This window comes from Seriola lalandi, unplaced genomic scaffold (genome assembly GCF_002814215.2).
Source record: "Seriola lalandi dorsalis isolate HSWRI2012SDOR001 ecotype SW California unplaced genomic scaffold, Sedor1 jcf7180002054901, whole genome shotgun sequence".
Classification (NCBI taxonomy): Eukaryota; Metazoa; Chordata; class Actinopteri; order Carangiformes; family Carangidae; genus Seriola; species Seriola lalandi.
The window spans coordinates 4,396,451-4,413,352 of NW_019525453.1; the positions used below are offsets into that span (position 1 = coordinate 4,396,451).

General features: G+C 41.8%; 1 protein-coding gene across 2 annotated transcripts in view; it reads left to right on the top strand.

Moving 5' to 3' along the window:
* The window catches only part of nrxn3b (neurexin 3b), a 282,518-nt gene that overhangs the window by 251,808 nt on the left and 13,808 nt on the right, over nt 1–16,902 (top strand). The window lies entirely within an intron of this gene.

The window sequence follows — 16,902 nt, forward strand, 5'->3', positions numbered from 1 at the left end:
AAAAAAAGAAAAACCTCTTTCCACTGCTCCAGTATTATGTGTGTTTTTGTGGCTGAGCGTGGATGGATTGTAGCCGTGCTGCTTTTTTCCCTGTTAAATCACTCAAGGTCAGAATACTGTATTTCTCATTCTATCGAGGATTGAAGTGCTGCTGTTCATTGAGGTGTGCAAATCCGGTATCGCCACTGCTCTCTTTCTCTACATTTCCCTCTCTTTCTGTCTCTGTCTGTCTCTATCTGTCACTCACCCAGTCCAGCCTAACAGAGGCCTTTTTCCAATACGTCCTGAGTCCGAGCCAATGAATGTTACTGCCGTGCCAAGAAAGTAATCACACGGAGCAGTTCTTTGACACCCAGAGGACAAATTGAACCATTCGTTGTTCATATTAAAGCAATAACTCTCCCTCACGGGTGAGACAGGGTTGGGGGTAAGAGGTTGGTTGGTGGACGACAAGCAGGGACCACTGTTATCAGCCACTTCACCTCGACAGCAGTTTGCCTGGTGTGCAGTGATGATGGCCTTTTATGTCAGCGTTGACACTTGTATGTCTCTATCAGTGCAGGTGTGGGGAGGCCAGAGTCAGAGCCACTAAGTACCCTGTGATTTGGACAGAACTGACACAAAGAGACCTGGTGTCAAGCCTTCATGCATGGGGTTTGAAGGTCCTTAGCAAAAGTAACACAGGCATATGTGGCATCAGTGATCAGTGATAATGATAATGACTGTGTTGAGATACATTACACCGCCGTCGCCGTATCAGATAAAAGGAAAAAAAAAACATGGCATCTCTGGGAAAATGGCATTTAGTGTCACAGGCTATTAATATCAAAGGAAGTCAATAAAGTTCTGCGTGCGATGAAATGCTTTTATATGAAGCACTCTCCTTTTCAAGGTGAAATGATGAAATGATACCTCTTTTGTCAATACCCGGGATGCGGCTGTTAGATGCATGCAAGGTGATGCGCTTTGGTAACTTAGCAATAAAAATTTAGATTTTAGAAGACTAACTTTTCACTTCACTTTTGTGTTGCTTCTGAGATGGTGCCTTGTTCATTCTTCTTCCACAAGCCCCCCTCGCAGTGTCTGCCTTTATTCACACTGCAGTGTCACAGAATTTCATTTGCCAAGGCCTTTAATTTTACAGTTCCCCAGTTGGCTGTCAAATACCGTGGTGTGAGAGGTAAAGAGAGGACCTGTACCAGTCTGGCAGATTTCTCCACCCCTCAGGGTAGGGGAGTAGAGGGAGTTGAGCTATCACTCGTGATGTATTGCAGTGCTGAAAGAGAGCTATAGGCATCTGACACAGTGTTTAAAGAGTAGGGTGTGTGTGCATGTGTAGACTAAAAAGTGTGTGTGTTTTGGTATCTTTTCGCACATCTATTTTTGGTCCACTTCACCAACACTAGCCTCTTTTTTGGAGGTGAGAAGTGGCGAATCCCTCGACATCTCAGGATCAACAGAAGGAAAGACAGGGGTGGGAAGTGGAGAGAACCAATCTCACGCTTAATTAATGATAGCTCCGCAGGGACGCACCGACACGACACACACGTTCCGTTTTCTTTTACTCTCCCCTTCGCTCTCCGTCTCTGTTTTACTTAGCCACTCTGGGTCAAGCGGTCGACAGGGGGTGTAAAGATTAGCATAGCATGTTATGTTTTCAAGGTTTCGCCTCAGTTCAACTCAAAGGCTGAGAGTAAATTAAGTTCACACATACAGTAGTGTTTTGTGGTGATTGTTTTCAGTTTTTATTTTGAAAAATGTGCTGGGAATTTATTGAAAATTAAAAAAAAAAAACACAGGTTATCTACAGCTACAGTAGGTTTGTGTTTTTTAAAAAGTTTGCCCAGGTACTGTACATGTAAGGACAACATGACATTTGAAAGCATTAGGTAAATAAGTATTGTTATAACAAGACCATCATAACAAACAAGAGCTTTTTTTGCTGTGCACCACCTCTAGTCCTGAAAACCTATTTTCCCAGTCTTCTATTTACTCTGATCAGTGTGATCTTACATGAACACAGTGTTTCCTGCCAAAACCAGAGTTTTTGTTACCTCACATAACAGGATTCTGTATTTGTGTTTTTCTCAGCACTCTCTGTTCTCACTGATTTGAGGTAGGCGGGCTTCTATTGGAAAATCATGGTGTCACACACTTCAGTGCGACAATCGAAATTTGAATGAGAAGGTGATGGGAGTTTGTGCGTTTATTTGGTCACTGTGAATCAAATTTAATCAAACCACACCCACACACTCTTGAGGAAATAGATTAGTCTTAATAAATGACAACTAAATATGCCTTCAAACTTCGATTATGTCTTATTTTTAATATTAATGTCATACAGAAATACTAATACCAAGTTTTTAGGGGCTTTAGAATATGTATCTTAAAACTTCTGTCAGAAAATGTAAAATAATTACAATGGTTGTCCAGCTCAGCCGCAATCAGCCAAATGTGTCAGTCTCTTTACAGTAAGTGTTGAGAAGCGTTCAGTCAGCAAAGGTTCATCATGCATACAAAATATTTTGTAATCTGGTTTTCCATTAAATGAGGTCTGCCATGATCTAAGAGTCACGGTCATGGCATTATTCTCAAAACCACTGCACCAGCAATTGTAAGGAGTTGCCACATCATATCCATTTCTTTATGAACGTTATAAATGGTCTGGGACCTGGCATTAGATATGTCAACAAGCTGCCTCCCCCTGAAGATCATGCCCACCGCCTACCCTCATTCTCGCTGTCAAAGCCTGCACATCTTTTGAAGATTCAACCTGAGTCATCATTCTGTGTTTCATCCACTTAGCAGCTGGAACATTTCTTTGATCATGTGCCTCAGAAGGGGGTGACTAATGCTAACCATGTTAGCTTCAGCTGCCTGCCCTCAACTCTTCCCCATACCCCGTATATAGCCGTGATAATTCATGCACACAGAAATGCTAACATAAGGGGAATGTAATTTTACTTGTTGCACTGCTATGAGATTTGCACACTGAATTTCTGCTCTTTAACATGCGTAAGTAAAACTGAGAAGTTCACTGTAAACAAATCTCACACTTCAAAAATCCCTTTACTCCTTTATATTCCATTATCATAAATATTATTAGCTTTTTATTGACTTGGCAAGACAAGCAAATAAGGTCTAGAAGAGGAGTAATGCAGCGGTCAATATATATAAACAAGAATAATTGAATAAATATTGTCCCATTATAAATCTGTTTACTTAATTTAGTCTCACACGGACCCCTGACTGATTCAAGATTCAAGACCTTTATTTGTCGCATGCAAGACAGTACCGGTGCAGTAAGATGATAGTCTCCAGCTGTGCAAACAAATAAAATAGAAATATGCAACTGGAACAAAATGTGCAACCAGAAATGTGCAAATGAATAACTCAAGTACTGTATCTAAATGTGTGTAAGCAATAAATTAAATAGAAATAAATAAATAACCAAGACTGTCTGACAGAGCGATATTCCTCAGAGTATTGTTATGGGTAAAGAGAGAGCAAGAGAATACTGAACCCTAGCAGCGTTGTCTGTTTAACAGTCTGATTGCGTGCGAGTGTTTCAGTGCGAGCTTTCATGATGCAGAGTTGTCTGCCTGACTTCAGCAGCTTTAACAGTTTATTACTGGGGTGACTGGAGTCCCTGGAGACCCTGAGAGCCCTGACCAGACACCGCCTGGTGTAGATGTCTTGAAGGGCAGGGAGTGTAGTTCCAATGGTGTGCTCAGCTAAGCGCAAAACCCTCTGCAGTGATTTCTGCTCCTGGACAGAGCAGCTCCCATACCAGGCAGTCTCAATGGCTCCAGAGTAAAACGTCCTCGGGATGTGAGGGGGCGAGGGGAGTTTGAACTTTCTGAACTGCCTGAGGTGGTAAAGTCTTTGCTGGGCTTTACCTGTTGCTGTGTTGATGTGTGTGGTCCATGTCAAGTCCTCTGTGATGTCGACTCCAAGTTACTTGATCCACAACCATGTCTTTGGTCTTGCTGATGTTCAGAAGTAGGTGGTTGGCAAAGCACCAGGTGGTCTCCTTCATCCAGGTAGAAGCTGTTATCATTCCCTGACACCCCATCCCCCACCCCCACTACCAAAGTGTCTTCCACAAACTTCACAATGGAGTTGGAGCTGTGCTCGGCTGTGCAGTCTTGGGTGTAGAGTGCGTACAGCAGTAGGCTAAGGCACAACCGTGGGGGGCCCCTGAACAAACCCCTGGGATGCTCCTGACACCCCTTGGGGGCCTGGCTGCAACAACCTGCTCTCTCTCTCTGAAAGAATAAACAGTCTAACATATGTTCTCCAGTGTTTGTAAGTGTTTGTGTTGAAATTGAAATGGCTCGACAATTAATTTGGAAGTTACGCAACACAATTAAATTTTTCTAGTTGCCTGCAGCATGAAAAGCCATTAAGGAGGATGATAAAGGGGAACCCCACCAATTTTGCTCATCAAAGTCTATAAATCTTGTCCTACTACAAAAAAAACATTACATTGTGAAAAAAACATTATATGAAGCCTTTTGTGGCTCCAGAAGAAGCTGCATAAAATCAGATAAATTGCCTAGAGTGATGTCACTTGAGTCAGCATCAGTTGGATCTGAAGACTACAAGTTTGATGATGAAAAAGTTAGACAGATATGAGCTTACAAGAATTTAGACTGCTACTACCACAACACACCCAAATCTCAGACAGAACTGTCATCTGTCAAATTGCATTTTGGGTAATGTTGGTGCCAGGCTTTAAAAAGGAAGAAGAATGTGTGGGATGAAAAAGACGATATCTCTGGTTCTGCTGCATCAGTTTTAATAATTTGGTAACTGTCTTTTGTGAGTTTGAAAGTACTAAGGAAGTGCAATGCTTAATCAGTGTAGTGTAACAACAATTAAAGTCAGAAAAAAGCTTTTTGTGAAGCAAATGTACGCTGCTAGATAGCTTTGAGTACTGAGTGCTGGTCGCCAAAGTTCCTCAAGGCAAATTCATGTTGATTATCAGTCCAAGTGATAGACTTCATTCAGGGACAGGGAAAAATCACAATAAACTAAAACAGGTAGAGCTTGTTAAGTGGCTACCTAAGCTTTCAGCTCTGCAGAATTCTGGTTCATCCAAAGAACGGATTTTACGGTTGCCAGTTTGATGTGGATAGTCATTTTGGGAATGCTCATTTATGCAAGGGTCTCGTGGGAGATCAGCGTCTCTCGTTCTCAATTAACTCGCGCTGCTGGCCTGAGATGTTTGGGAACAATTAGGACGGGAGGCTGCAATCTAGAGTACCGCGGGGGAAAACAGCTGAAGGAGAGACACTGAAAGTGATTTGCATGGCTGCCGTGTTAAAGAAATTGCTTGCGTCCATCATCTTCAACTGGCCTGGTGCTCAGGAGACGGGAAAATGAGAGGTAAATTGTTTGTAGTTTAATTGGGCTTTTTTTTTTTCTGCTGAGAAGCTGGAAATAATGCCATAACTACGCGCTTGGATACACTTTTCCATGATGACAATAATATGACATTGAATTGAGACGGATTCCTCTTTGGCACAGTGTGATTTCTGTATTTTCAGATAATTTTCAAGGTGATTCTGATAGATAGTATGAAGTGGAGAGTTAGAGGAGAGTTTAGAGAGTCAGGGCAACATGCAACAAAGGTCATAAACCAGAATCCTCTCACACTGTTGCTAGATAAGGTTTTGAACACTATGCTACCACAGTTCCCACTCTCCTTCCTCTTTTTTTTTTCTTCACACTGTTTTCCTCGACTCCTCTATTTTACTCTGTCTATCTGAAGTACGTCAGGGATGTTGCTTAACGCCTGGGGATATATGATAATCACTGATTTATTCTCTCTTCAAGAGGCAGTGAGGAAGGCGCTGTGCAGCATGCTGTGAGGCTCCATGTGGTAGTCTGCTAGATGATGTTTGATGAGTGTGTTCATTTGTGTGTTCATCTGCTCCTATTGTGTAAGCACACAGGTGTGCGTGAACACGAGTGCGTGTAGGCGGGTGCGCTCCACTTCTTCACCTGCTGTCAGTCGTCTTTTCTTTTCATTTAGTTGGTCTCTGTGATCGCCTTCCCTCACAACCAGCCCCCAGACCTGCCTGTAATTGTGTAAAGGTCAAACTAGTAGACAGGTATTCCTCGGGATGTTTTCTGTATTCACTCCTTCCCTTCTTTTTTCTTTCATAGTTGGTATCTCTTTTTTCTACCTGTTTTTCTGGCTGCCCCCGCCAGACACCCCAGCTCCCAGTGAATTGTGGCAGAGGAATGCTGGAGGTCCGCTAGTTGCTCAGTAGGTCCAATTAGCAGACAGCAGACTGACGGGGACCCTGCTGGTGTGAGTGGCTCATTAGAAGGATAGACACACACACATCCATGCACACATTTTGCACTAGCATCTATTCATCTTTTTTCCCACACACCTGCATACATGCACGACCAATTTGAGCTACCGTAGCTTGCATAAATTTGCACACACACATACACACTCAAAAATCAGTCAGCCCTGTTGCTGCCACAATGTCAGAACAGAACAGAAGCACAGTATCAGGATTTTCAGTGTGTGCTGCCAAACAGTTCCCCCCCACCCACCCTCAACATGACAAACTCATTCCAGCACTGTCATGGATTGTCTGTCTTCTCAGTCGCCCGAGTGTGTATGCAACGTTGTGATTCCCTTTATGAATTTTTCATGTCACTTGGCGTGCAAGAGAATATGTATATAGAGCTATTTCCATTAGACTTCTCTGTGTGAACGTGTTTGTAGATGTTTGCAATTTCATGTCTGTAGATTATGTGTTCCTTTGTGTGTGTGTGTGTGTGTGTGTGTGTGTGTGTGTGTGTGTGGGTGTGTGGGTGAGTGTTTGTTAGAGTGTGTGTATGCTCAGGAGCAGTCTCTCAGTGAGTGAGAACCAGCAGCTAGCTCCAGGGGTTTTGAACCACAGGGGTCTCTGTAATGGATGTCCCCCATGCCTCACAACACAGCTTATATAGATCCTGCGGGAATGTGTATGTGTAAACCTGCTGTCTTGTCAGCCGCCACTGCCACGGCGGGGCACTCACTCTCAAAGGGGCAAGCAAACAGCACACATCAGTTACACACAACAGTGCAGTCTGTTTCTGAACTGACCGGCAGGACATCAGAACATGCTCTGGGTGCTACACAGACTCACCTCATGCTGTGCTGCCTCCAGAAATGGCTGACTGGTTATAAACAAGATACACATGCCCAACTAAAATCTCAAACTTACAACTGAAGCTACAGAGTGACACTGCCATCCACTAAACACTGATAGTGTTTATGAAAGCCAATTCCAACTATGCAATGCAATTAACTTCAACAGATCACTTTAGTCAAGAGAATTTAAATGCCTTCTAATTATACAGCATATCTGTCCTTGAGTTTAACAGAACAACTGTGGATTAAAAAACATCCCAAATGTTATTCAGGGCCTTACTTATCAAATCCAGATTCTCCGCCTTTCGGTACAGATGTCATCTATCCCCGAGCACATGCCAGTAGACTTACATGGATTATCAAATTGGAACAGTCGGTATTAAATCCTGTGCCAAGCCATTTTTAAAAAAAGTTGCGAGGTTGCTGCGAGATCCCACACTCATGATGGTGTTTAATTAACTTTTTTCCAGCACAACGGTTCTGGGAACAAAACTGTTATAGAAGTTAAACTTCTATTGCCAGCATTTTTTCCTTAACACTTCAAGTTACTTTATATCAGACTTAGAAAGTTGCTGCTTTTCCTGGTGAAAAGCTAAAACTGCTTCAGTCAGTCACTCTCTTGCTCTCTCACTCTCTCTCTTGGCACGCAAGACTATGCCAGCTGTTTCTCCTTGTTTATGGTTAGTTTACTTTTTTATGTTTTACATCAATATTCCAGCATTTTGGGAAATGTTCTTATTAAGGTTGCATGAGAAAATCAATATTAATGTCATCTCTGTGTTTGACAGATGTAGCTCGGTGATGTTATTAGCCTAGCTTAACATAAAGTCTAAAAGTAGCAAGCCTAGCTGTAGCTAAGGAATGTTCCCAACTCCATAATTCTCATATTTTCATGTATTTAATTTATCGAAATGAGACAAAACCAAGAATATTTGCCTAATTTTTCATTATTTTATTAATATAGCATTATAGAAATCATGTCCTCAACAAACAGCTAGCTTAAACGTTTGTAGCCCTGAATAAAACCCAGTTGACGCTAGCATGTGGTGGCCAGTAGCTTAATACCTAGCAAGACATGCAAATGAGACATTTTTGGAGATGCTGAAAGACATATCTCTGTTTTTATTTTATTTTTGTTGCGTTTGACAGATGAAAGCTGCTTTAGACTGCCAAGCTAGGCTAAACCTGTCACAGAGATATCTTTTATATTGAACGCAACACAGACATGAAAAACGGTAACTTCAGGTATGTTTGAGGCTGCGCTCACAGAACTGGTGACTTACTCCACAGTGGGGGGCAATGAATCTCTGCCGACTGCTGTACTGTGAATATATTTGCTGCCAGCCTCTGATATGCACTTGGAGCGTGTGAATTTATGTCTGTATGTGGGAGAGAAAGAGGAAGACTTTTGCGGGGGTATTCAGGGATCTATATGTGCGTTACTGTATCTGTGTGTGTACAGAATACACCATGTGCCTCCTAGAGTCAATAGGACTTAATTAAATATGTATCACACAGACACAGCCTTTGATGTTTCACAGCAATAATGTCTTCTGTTTCATTGCTCAGCTGAGCTGTTAGCAAGGCCCAGTAATGTTTCTCTTTTGTGTCCCCAGAGAGTTGGTGCAAACCTGTTGCTCTTAATAGCAATGAGTGAAGAATAATTGTGAGGATTCGTGTGTCTGTGTGTGTTCATAGGAAGTCATCCCTACTTGTGTAAGCATGCGAAGGTACTGTGGGAGGGCTCAGACGTGCGGGATTTAAATTTAAAAAAAAATCATTTCTCTGTTGGTTAGTGATTACGTTTCAACTTTCATCTTCTAAAAAGAGAGTAAATCGAATGCTTAATTTGGTTTGTGCTCATTAGGAACTGAACCCAAATGGGACCTCTGGCTAATTTGGGAAACGTAAAGCTGCCAGCATCAGCCATTACATAACGCCTACATTGATTTGGTATTACAGCCTTGAAGTCATAATAGTCTTTGACTGTGAGAAATATAGCAATATTGAAATGGATTGAAAAGGGAGCTCAAAATGTAGTCCACAAGGAGAAGGTGCAAGGTCCGATTGCAGCTACTTGTTTCAGACTTCACACATTCTGAATAGAAAGCCAATAGCTCTCCCAATTGAACATATCTTACTTATTGATTGTATTGTTGCAATTAGTGAGGTCAACTCAGGTCTATTTATAAAGCCCCTTTGTCCCAAACAACAGTGCAAACACAAGCCTCCCTAGATTTAGCTAATCAACAGCAATTCAGTTACTCATTGTTATAACAAGATACCATTTGAACAAAATTGTTTTAGATGTATTAAGTTTCATTGGTGTTTTGAATTGGAAGAAAAGCACAATTTATTTTTGAAAAGCTTGGATTAAGTGAGTCTAACAAACTGATCCAGAATGAAATTGTTTTTTCAGACTCATTCAAGCCTTGTTAACATATGTATATTCATGACTATAAAACAGATCCCACAGATCACATCACTTCACACTGAAGACAGCTGTTAGATGATGTTCACACAGAGCAGCTAACATCAGACATACTGATTAATATGAATAATAAAGTAATGTAGCAAAAACAGACCCAAACGCTGTTGTAAAAGAAACAGTGAGAAAGTTTGGCAGCATTTTTAAAGTCCAAAGGTGAGCACAGAATCTGATACAAGTACAGATGTGTTACTGTTTGCTCCTCTGTTAAATGAGCGTGTTCTTGTAACCATATCATCTCGTAGACTTAGAATACAGAAAATTAATTGGCAACAATTTTGGCGTTTGATTTCATAATCAAAAAATGCCAAACATTCACTGGTTCTGGCATGTAAAATGTGACGATCTGAGTTTTGTTTTTTGTTTTTTATTTGCTTTTTATTTAAGTTGTCTATGATGTGATTGATCTATGACTTTTTGGACAAAACAAGCTAATTAACACGTCAACTTGGGCACTGGGAAGTTGTAAATTGACTTTTTCTCTATCTCATGACATTTTACAGTAAAAAAGTTGTTGCTGCGTCTCAAATCAGGTGGCATAGTGTATGAATTCTGACACGGCAGTGTTGTCCCAAATTAAATAAGGCCATTGTGCACTTGATAATGAACATTTTATTTTCCTGTGTCATGCGACATGAAAGTTATGCCACCATTGGCACCAACGACGTCTGCTCCCACCTTGGTCGCCATCTGAAACTACATTGCCGTTTTTTCCCATTCTGCTACGTAGCCAAGATGGCCACCGTTGAAGCACAGAAGTCAATTTTTTGACCATTTTGAGTGCGCCATAAGAGCACTTGAGTAGCATCTTGCTCTATTTGTCAATGTGAATGTGAGACCAGGCTAACCTGCTTTATGAATCAACATATTGTGGAAAAAAAAGCTTAATTTACTGAAGTAATCCTGCTTCAACTGGTAATCCTGCTTGCTTTGCTGGTCTTCAAACAGGAAGACTCTTACCTTATTTTCATTTAGAGGACCAGTCTCGACCAGTGTCTTGTGATCCTCCAGGAAAATGGAGCCCTTTCCATTTCCCTCCCCTCCCCAGTGCTCTCATCTTCTCTCTGCGTCTTCTTTGGTCACGGCTTTCAGGGCAGCTCACCACCACATCCACATGAATTCCTCACTTCCTCTTTGAAGGGAGAACCACAAACGGTAACACATACCTTAACTCAGAGCTGTAATCGCTGCTCCAATTTCACCTGAGGACGTCATGGACTTGCATAGAGAGAAAAAAATTTCCCTCCATCTCTTGTCTGTTCACCTCACATGTCACTCTCTTCCTATCTCTGTCCATGTGACCGCCTAATTTTTTCAGTTATTCTGTCTTTGTGTGTACATACATGTTTGTGTGTGAGTGTTTGTCACAGGTTTTCCCTGATGACCTTGTACACTGCAGCAGGGGGGTGATTAAGGATCAGGGCCAAAGACCATTTCCTTTTCCATGGGAAGATGAATGACCCTGTTTGAAAGTGGCTGCCTATGGCCTCAGGGCAATTAGAGTTTGCTGTGAGCCAGCAACCCTCACTGCTCTGTGTGCAAAGGCAGGTCCTTGAGAAAAAGAGAAATACTGGCATCTAACCCATTCTGCTGAAACCAACACCACGGTGATAGTGAACAAATTAAATGCATTTTCTTTTTTTCTTTTTTTTTTTCCTTTCCAGCTGTTTCCCTCCTGCTCTGTTCACCCAATTCTCCCGCCCCCTTTCGATTTCTCCATAAACCTAGAAAGAAAAAAATGTGCTGACTACAGGAGGCCAGTAAGAAAGGCCCGCTGAGGGTGCTCATTCGCAATATCAATATTTGATCTTGGAAATCATTTAGCATGTGGCTTACAAGGTCCTACATGTTGATTCTGCTGCTCATTTTGTTGTAATTTATCCACTACATTGACAGAGAAGGTTAACAGCAGGACTTCTAGCCTTTTTGCACTGCTTGTGTTCACTTGCATCTTTCAATAATATGGTTACTAATGAAGATTTAACGTCCAGATCAAATGTTTTATTAGATTCACCTCTGTGTGTTATTTTTAACACAAATCTCTGTTGCCATTTCCACCCGCCACCTTTTCATCCCTCCGATTTTTTTCTGATAAAGCATCTTATCTGTCACAGAGCAGGGAGCATGAGCAAAAAGAGTTGTGGCAGCCTATTGATAGGGATATGGCCCAGCGCCATTGATTCCCCTTGTAATACAAGCCTTTCCCTTGTCGGCCTGTCAAAGCCGGGATCAGACATGATAACGCACACATCAGACAGCCGTCAATAGAAAGGCGAAGCTTCCGCCATGGAGATGACTATCTTATTTTGGTACGAGGGCTGGTGGAGTGGAGGAATGGGAAGTAGTGAGATAGCGAGAAAGCAGAGATGGGAGTGGGAGTCAGTCTGACCCCTGATTTCTGTCACTTTCTGGACCATTTCTCAACCTGGAAAATAGTCTGCTGTATGTATCCCCTTCTAACGTGTGACAAAATATTTCCAAGGTGACCAAGGAGCACCTTGGGCAAGAGGAAGTTGCTTTGAATTGTGTGTCTTTGATTTGCCCTTGCCTCTGCGTCGTCACTTTGATCTCTGAACATGCAACTATATTGGATATCCATGGCAACTGACTGCCAGGATAAGGCGCTTGAGGAAAATTGATTTGTTTGGGGTTTATTCCCATCAGTGCTAAAAAAAAAAAAAAAAAAAAAAGAAAAAAAATCAGCTTTAGCCATTGGGCACTGTGGCATTGTAAATAAACCAAATTGGGTTTGATAGCAGGGCTATAATGTGGATCTATAATCTTGTGTCTCCACCTTTCTCAAAAGGCTTTGTTTCTCAGTGTCCTTCACCCTCTGGGCACAAAGTCATGTGAAGGTCATTAGTTATGATAAGACCACGGTTTGTTCAGGAGCAACCTCCCGTGCCCTCCCTGATAATATGACTCAGTGTACTGTACTTAAGCATGTGATTCCCCCCTCACCTCTGGAAGACACAGCACTGTTCACGCTCATATTTCATGTCCTGTTTGTAACCCAGAGGCCATGGCTGCGTTTTAGCCTTTGCACTGCTTTTACTGACCCAGGGGAAAACTATAGACAGTGGTCGAGTACATTATGTCTTTCTTTCCCCCGCCGAGCACAAGCTGTTTCTTTGATGTGACCGATCAAATCACCGTCATGCTCAGCAAAATATTCAACTGCAGACAGAGCCGCAGATGCAGCAGCTGCTCTTGTTATCGTCCATGTATTTGAAGAGTTTCACTACAAGTCGAAACAATTGCTGTTATATCCGTATGATCTTCAGACGATGGCCGTCAGCACATTATTAAATTATGGTCTGTTTTAAGACATAGTTGTCAAGATTGCTCATTAGTTGTTGAAATTAAAACAATTCTGGAAAAATAAAGAAAAGACATTATTACAAATCTTACAGATAGTATTGTTTATTTAGGGCCTATTTATTATTAACAGAGTGATGTGCTTCCTTTTCTGTCGCAGACACCGACCTGTTGTTAGTAGAGTTTCAGAGAGACGCCTGAGAGACGAGATGGTTTTTGGTTCTTAAAACTACAAATATATCTTCCTATGGATTAACACAGATAAAACACAGGGAAAGTGTAAAAATGTGACCATATTCTTTAAAAAATGAAACAAAGCATTTTTAATTCAGATCTGACAGTTATTAAAAAAAAAATTTCTTCTTTCCACACTGCTCCATCCATCTGCGAATTGTTGTCAAATTTCTTCGCATAATAAATTATAAATCTCCTCTGGATGGGCATCTCTTCTTTTTTCTGTGATGAAAAAGTTTTTTTTTAATAAGTGTTGTTTCCCAAGCTTCAAGTTTATTGTTAATCAATCTTGCAGCCTCTTTGTTCACTCTGAGGTCAGGCCTGACTGGTGATGTAGCATACACTCCATTCACTGGCTGAGGTAATTGCAGCTTCGCCTGTTAATGGTCTCTGCATTGCTGCCGGCTGATTCACAGTAGTCAGTCCAGAATTTCTGATTAAACACCAGAGAGGCTTTGTCGAGGCTGAGACCGCCCAGCACCCATGCACGTTCTCCCTTTTGTTTGTGTCAATGCCGTCAGCTGTGAAACTAAAAGCTGTGTATTTTGAGAGTTGTCTCCCAAGGAGGCTGTCTATCTTCATCGATTGCCAGTGTGATCCTTTTAGTTGATGTGCTGAAGTGGTCAGAGGTAAATGCTGTTTTAATGAAGTCTGGCTATTGATCTCGCTCTGGTGTTTGTTTGTGGAGTTAGGAATTTGAGTATCTCTCAAAAGCAGGGTAATCAGGATAATCAGGCATGATGCACATAGCCTGTGAGTTTTTATGTCCTCAAATCATCGTGTATGATACACATTCTTTACACACTGCACACACAGCATACACACACACACACACACACACACACACACACAACAAACCATCCTGTAAATCCCACCACCCAGCCTCTCTTCAAATGACGATGAGAATGTTTGTTGAGAATAATTACACCAAAAAAGAAATCACTTTGCTGCCAAAATATATCCCACTCTATGTTATGGAGATTTAGACAGAGAATTGGATTTCCCCAGCTGTGAAATCAGTTTTTGTAGTCCCGCTGGCCAACCGCATCATTATGCTTTACCCCGCTGTAGGCTCCCATCACTGCACAAATGCAGCCTATGCCTTTTCCGCTCCATGAGCTCCCTTTGCATTTACAACATCTAGCCTCATGCCATATGTTATTATCGACATCTCTGGTCAACTGAGAGAAGACTGTGAGCTCTGTGTGTCACTTCATTGGTTCTGCATTAGCCCAAATGCGGAAAAATGGCACCCTAAGCCCCTCGTGAGAAGCACTTCAATCTGAACCATTGTGATGGGCAGAGATACATCATGTGTTTATGAAAGTGAATCAGGCACACATCTAGCGAATCTACAAATGTCATATATCACACTTCAAAAGCCCTCTTCAATTACTCTGAGTGGAATCAAAGTTGCTTAGATGAGAGGGTTTCTTACTCCGAGTCTGTAGATGATTTTCAATGAAATGGAAAGTGAATACATTGGAGTGTGTCCTTCTAACATTTGCATGCAACCTCTACAATGCATGAGCTGAGGCAGTCAGTCCTCTGCTTTAGTGTGGATAGGTTCGAAGATGAAGTGCTTAATGATTTTCTGCTTGCAGGAGTTCTGCAATGCTGTGCAGGGCTTTGGCCTCTGTGTGCCGACAAGTCAAGAGAGCACAGAGATTATAAGCATTTGTGATGAGGCTTACGTCTGGGCTAAAAGCCCATGCTATTTGACTGTCAATTGCTTTGATTAGCTTGACACACCTACTTTGACTCAGTTACAGCAACGTCAGTCCTACTTGAACTTTTACTAAGGCTTTGTTCAGATATGAAAATTTGGGGATATTTATCATCCCAATAATCAATAATCAACAGGACAGGACGCATAGGATACGCCTCCAACTAAACCTGAGTCAGTTCTAACATCCTAACATCAAAATAATGGAAAGTAATCAACAATTTACAAGCTAGGGAGACGCCCCAACAATATACACTTTTATATGATTAATATAAAATCAGGTGCATCCATTTCAAAATGAATTTCATTTATTAAGTGATGGGTGGTGATTAAGTAAGTAAGTAAAGAGAAGAAAAGAAATAAAAATCACAAAGTGCTTTACATCATAAAAAGTACAAAAGTTCAAGACGAAGAAACAGGACAATAAAAAGCAATACAATGGGCTATTTGAGCTCATTTGATGAGGCTGTGGGGGCACTTCAGACAGAAAAGCCAGGGAGCCACTGCCCTAATAAATATTCTCATCATTTATTAGATAGAATATAGAATCCTCATGCCTGTTTTTAGCCTACAACCTGACAGGGCCCAGGCATAGCGCAAGCACAATGTTAGGTTATGAATGTGACAAAAATTCCCGTTTGTCGTGAATCGCTGCACTGAGACTGATGGTCTGATGATTGTTGTGGTTTTCCAAGGGTTTTCTCCTCTTGTGCCCATCGCCATGGAGGGAATATGTATAAAATGAACGAAAGTTCACATTTAGACGGATTTGACGTGGGGAGAATCTCATCTTCAACTTAAATATGTTTCATTACAGACTTTCATGGTTTATGCAGTTGATTTGATTTTCTTTATGCATATGACATGGATGACATTACACATTTATTACAGTGCTCTTAAGATGGTAGAACAAGATGCCTTTTGATAACTTTTCATGGTTAATGTAACCTTGTGTTGCCGCAGCCTGGACGTCAACCAGTGCGTTTACGTGCACTTAGCTTAGAAGTTTTTATAGAAAGCAGGTAACACAGGAAATTTGAGAAAGCACTGAAATACACTGCATTATATTGAACGTATGGATTACTGTGTAAGGCGACGTGAAGCCGCTGCATCCGTGGCAGTGAGAATATTTGCTCTGTGCCGAGATGCTGCCGGCATCAGCTGCAGAGAAATTCAGCGTGAATGGACAAGAGAAAGGCAGTGTTTTCAGTTGATCCCGGGTTATGGTGCGATGGTCTCAGGCTGGAATTGCTGGAACAGACTTTGAAGTGGCTCGAGGTTTTCATCTCTCTCTCTCTCGCTCTGTGTCCCTGCCTCCCACATCTGCCGCTATCATAATAACAAGCAATAACCCTCTTTCAACAATAACCAAGACTTTTACGCCCGTAATGTGGCTTCAATAAATAATGTCATGTTTACCAAGGGGCCATATTTTACAGCAATTTAGTTCACAGCCTCTCCTCTTGCTTAGTTTTTTGCCTCCTCACGCTGGAGTACAGTACATAATGTGGTGCATTATGCACACTAGCGCCAACACGCATTAACACATTATCAAATGTTTGGATACAGACAATAGCAGAGCCCATCATGCATAATCATGGGAACGCATTAGGAATATGCTTAAAAAGCAACAGTCTGGCTGTGAGGTTTGGTAGACATGCATGTTGAATATCAGCGTGCGTGCACACGGTAGAGGTGGACAGCTTTCTCCAGGCCCTGTTGAAAGCAGCAGCACGAGCATGGGGGCGCGTTTCATTAGTCTGTCAAACTCAATGATATTTAGAGCTCCACACCCTCGGCCAGGACTGGAAAACTCAATCAGCACTCTGATTTCATAACCCTGCTTGGTGACAGGGTTTATTTTATCGCCCCGCTGATTCATTCTAATAAACGCCGGCTGCCCAGCGCACCACAGCTGAAATACAACCTCCCCCCCTCTGTCCTCCATGGGTCGACCCGAAAAAAGGGAAGTGG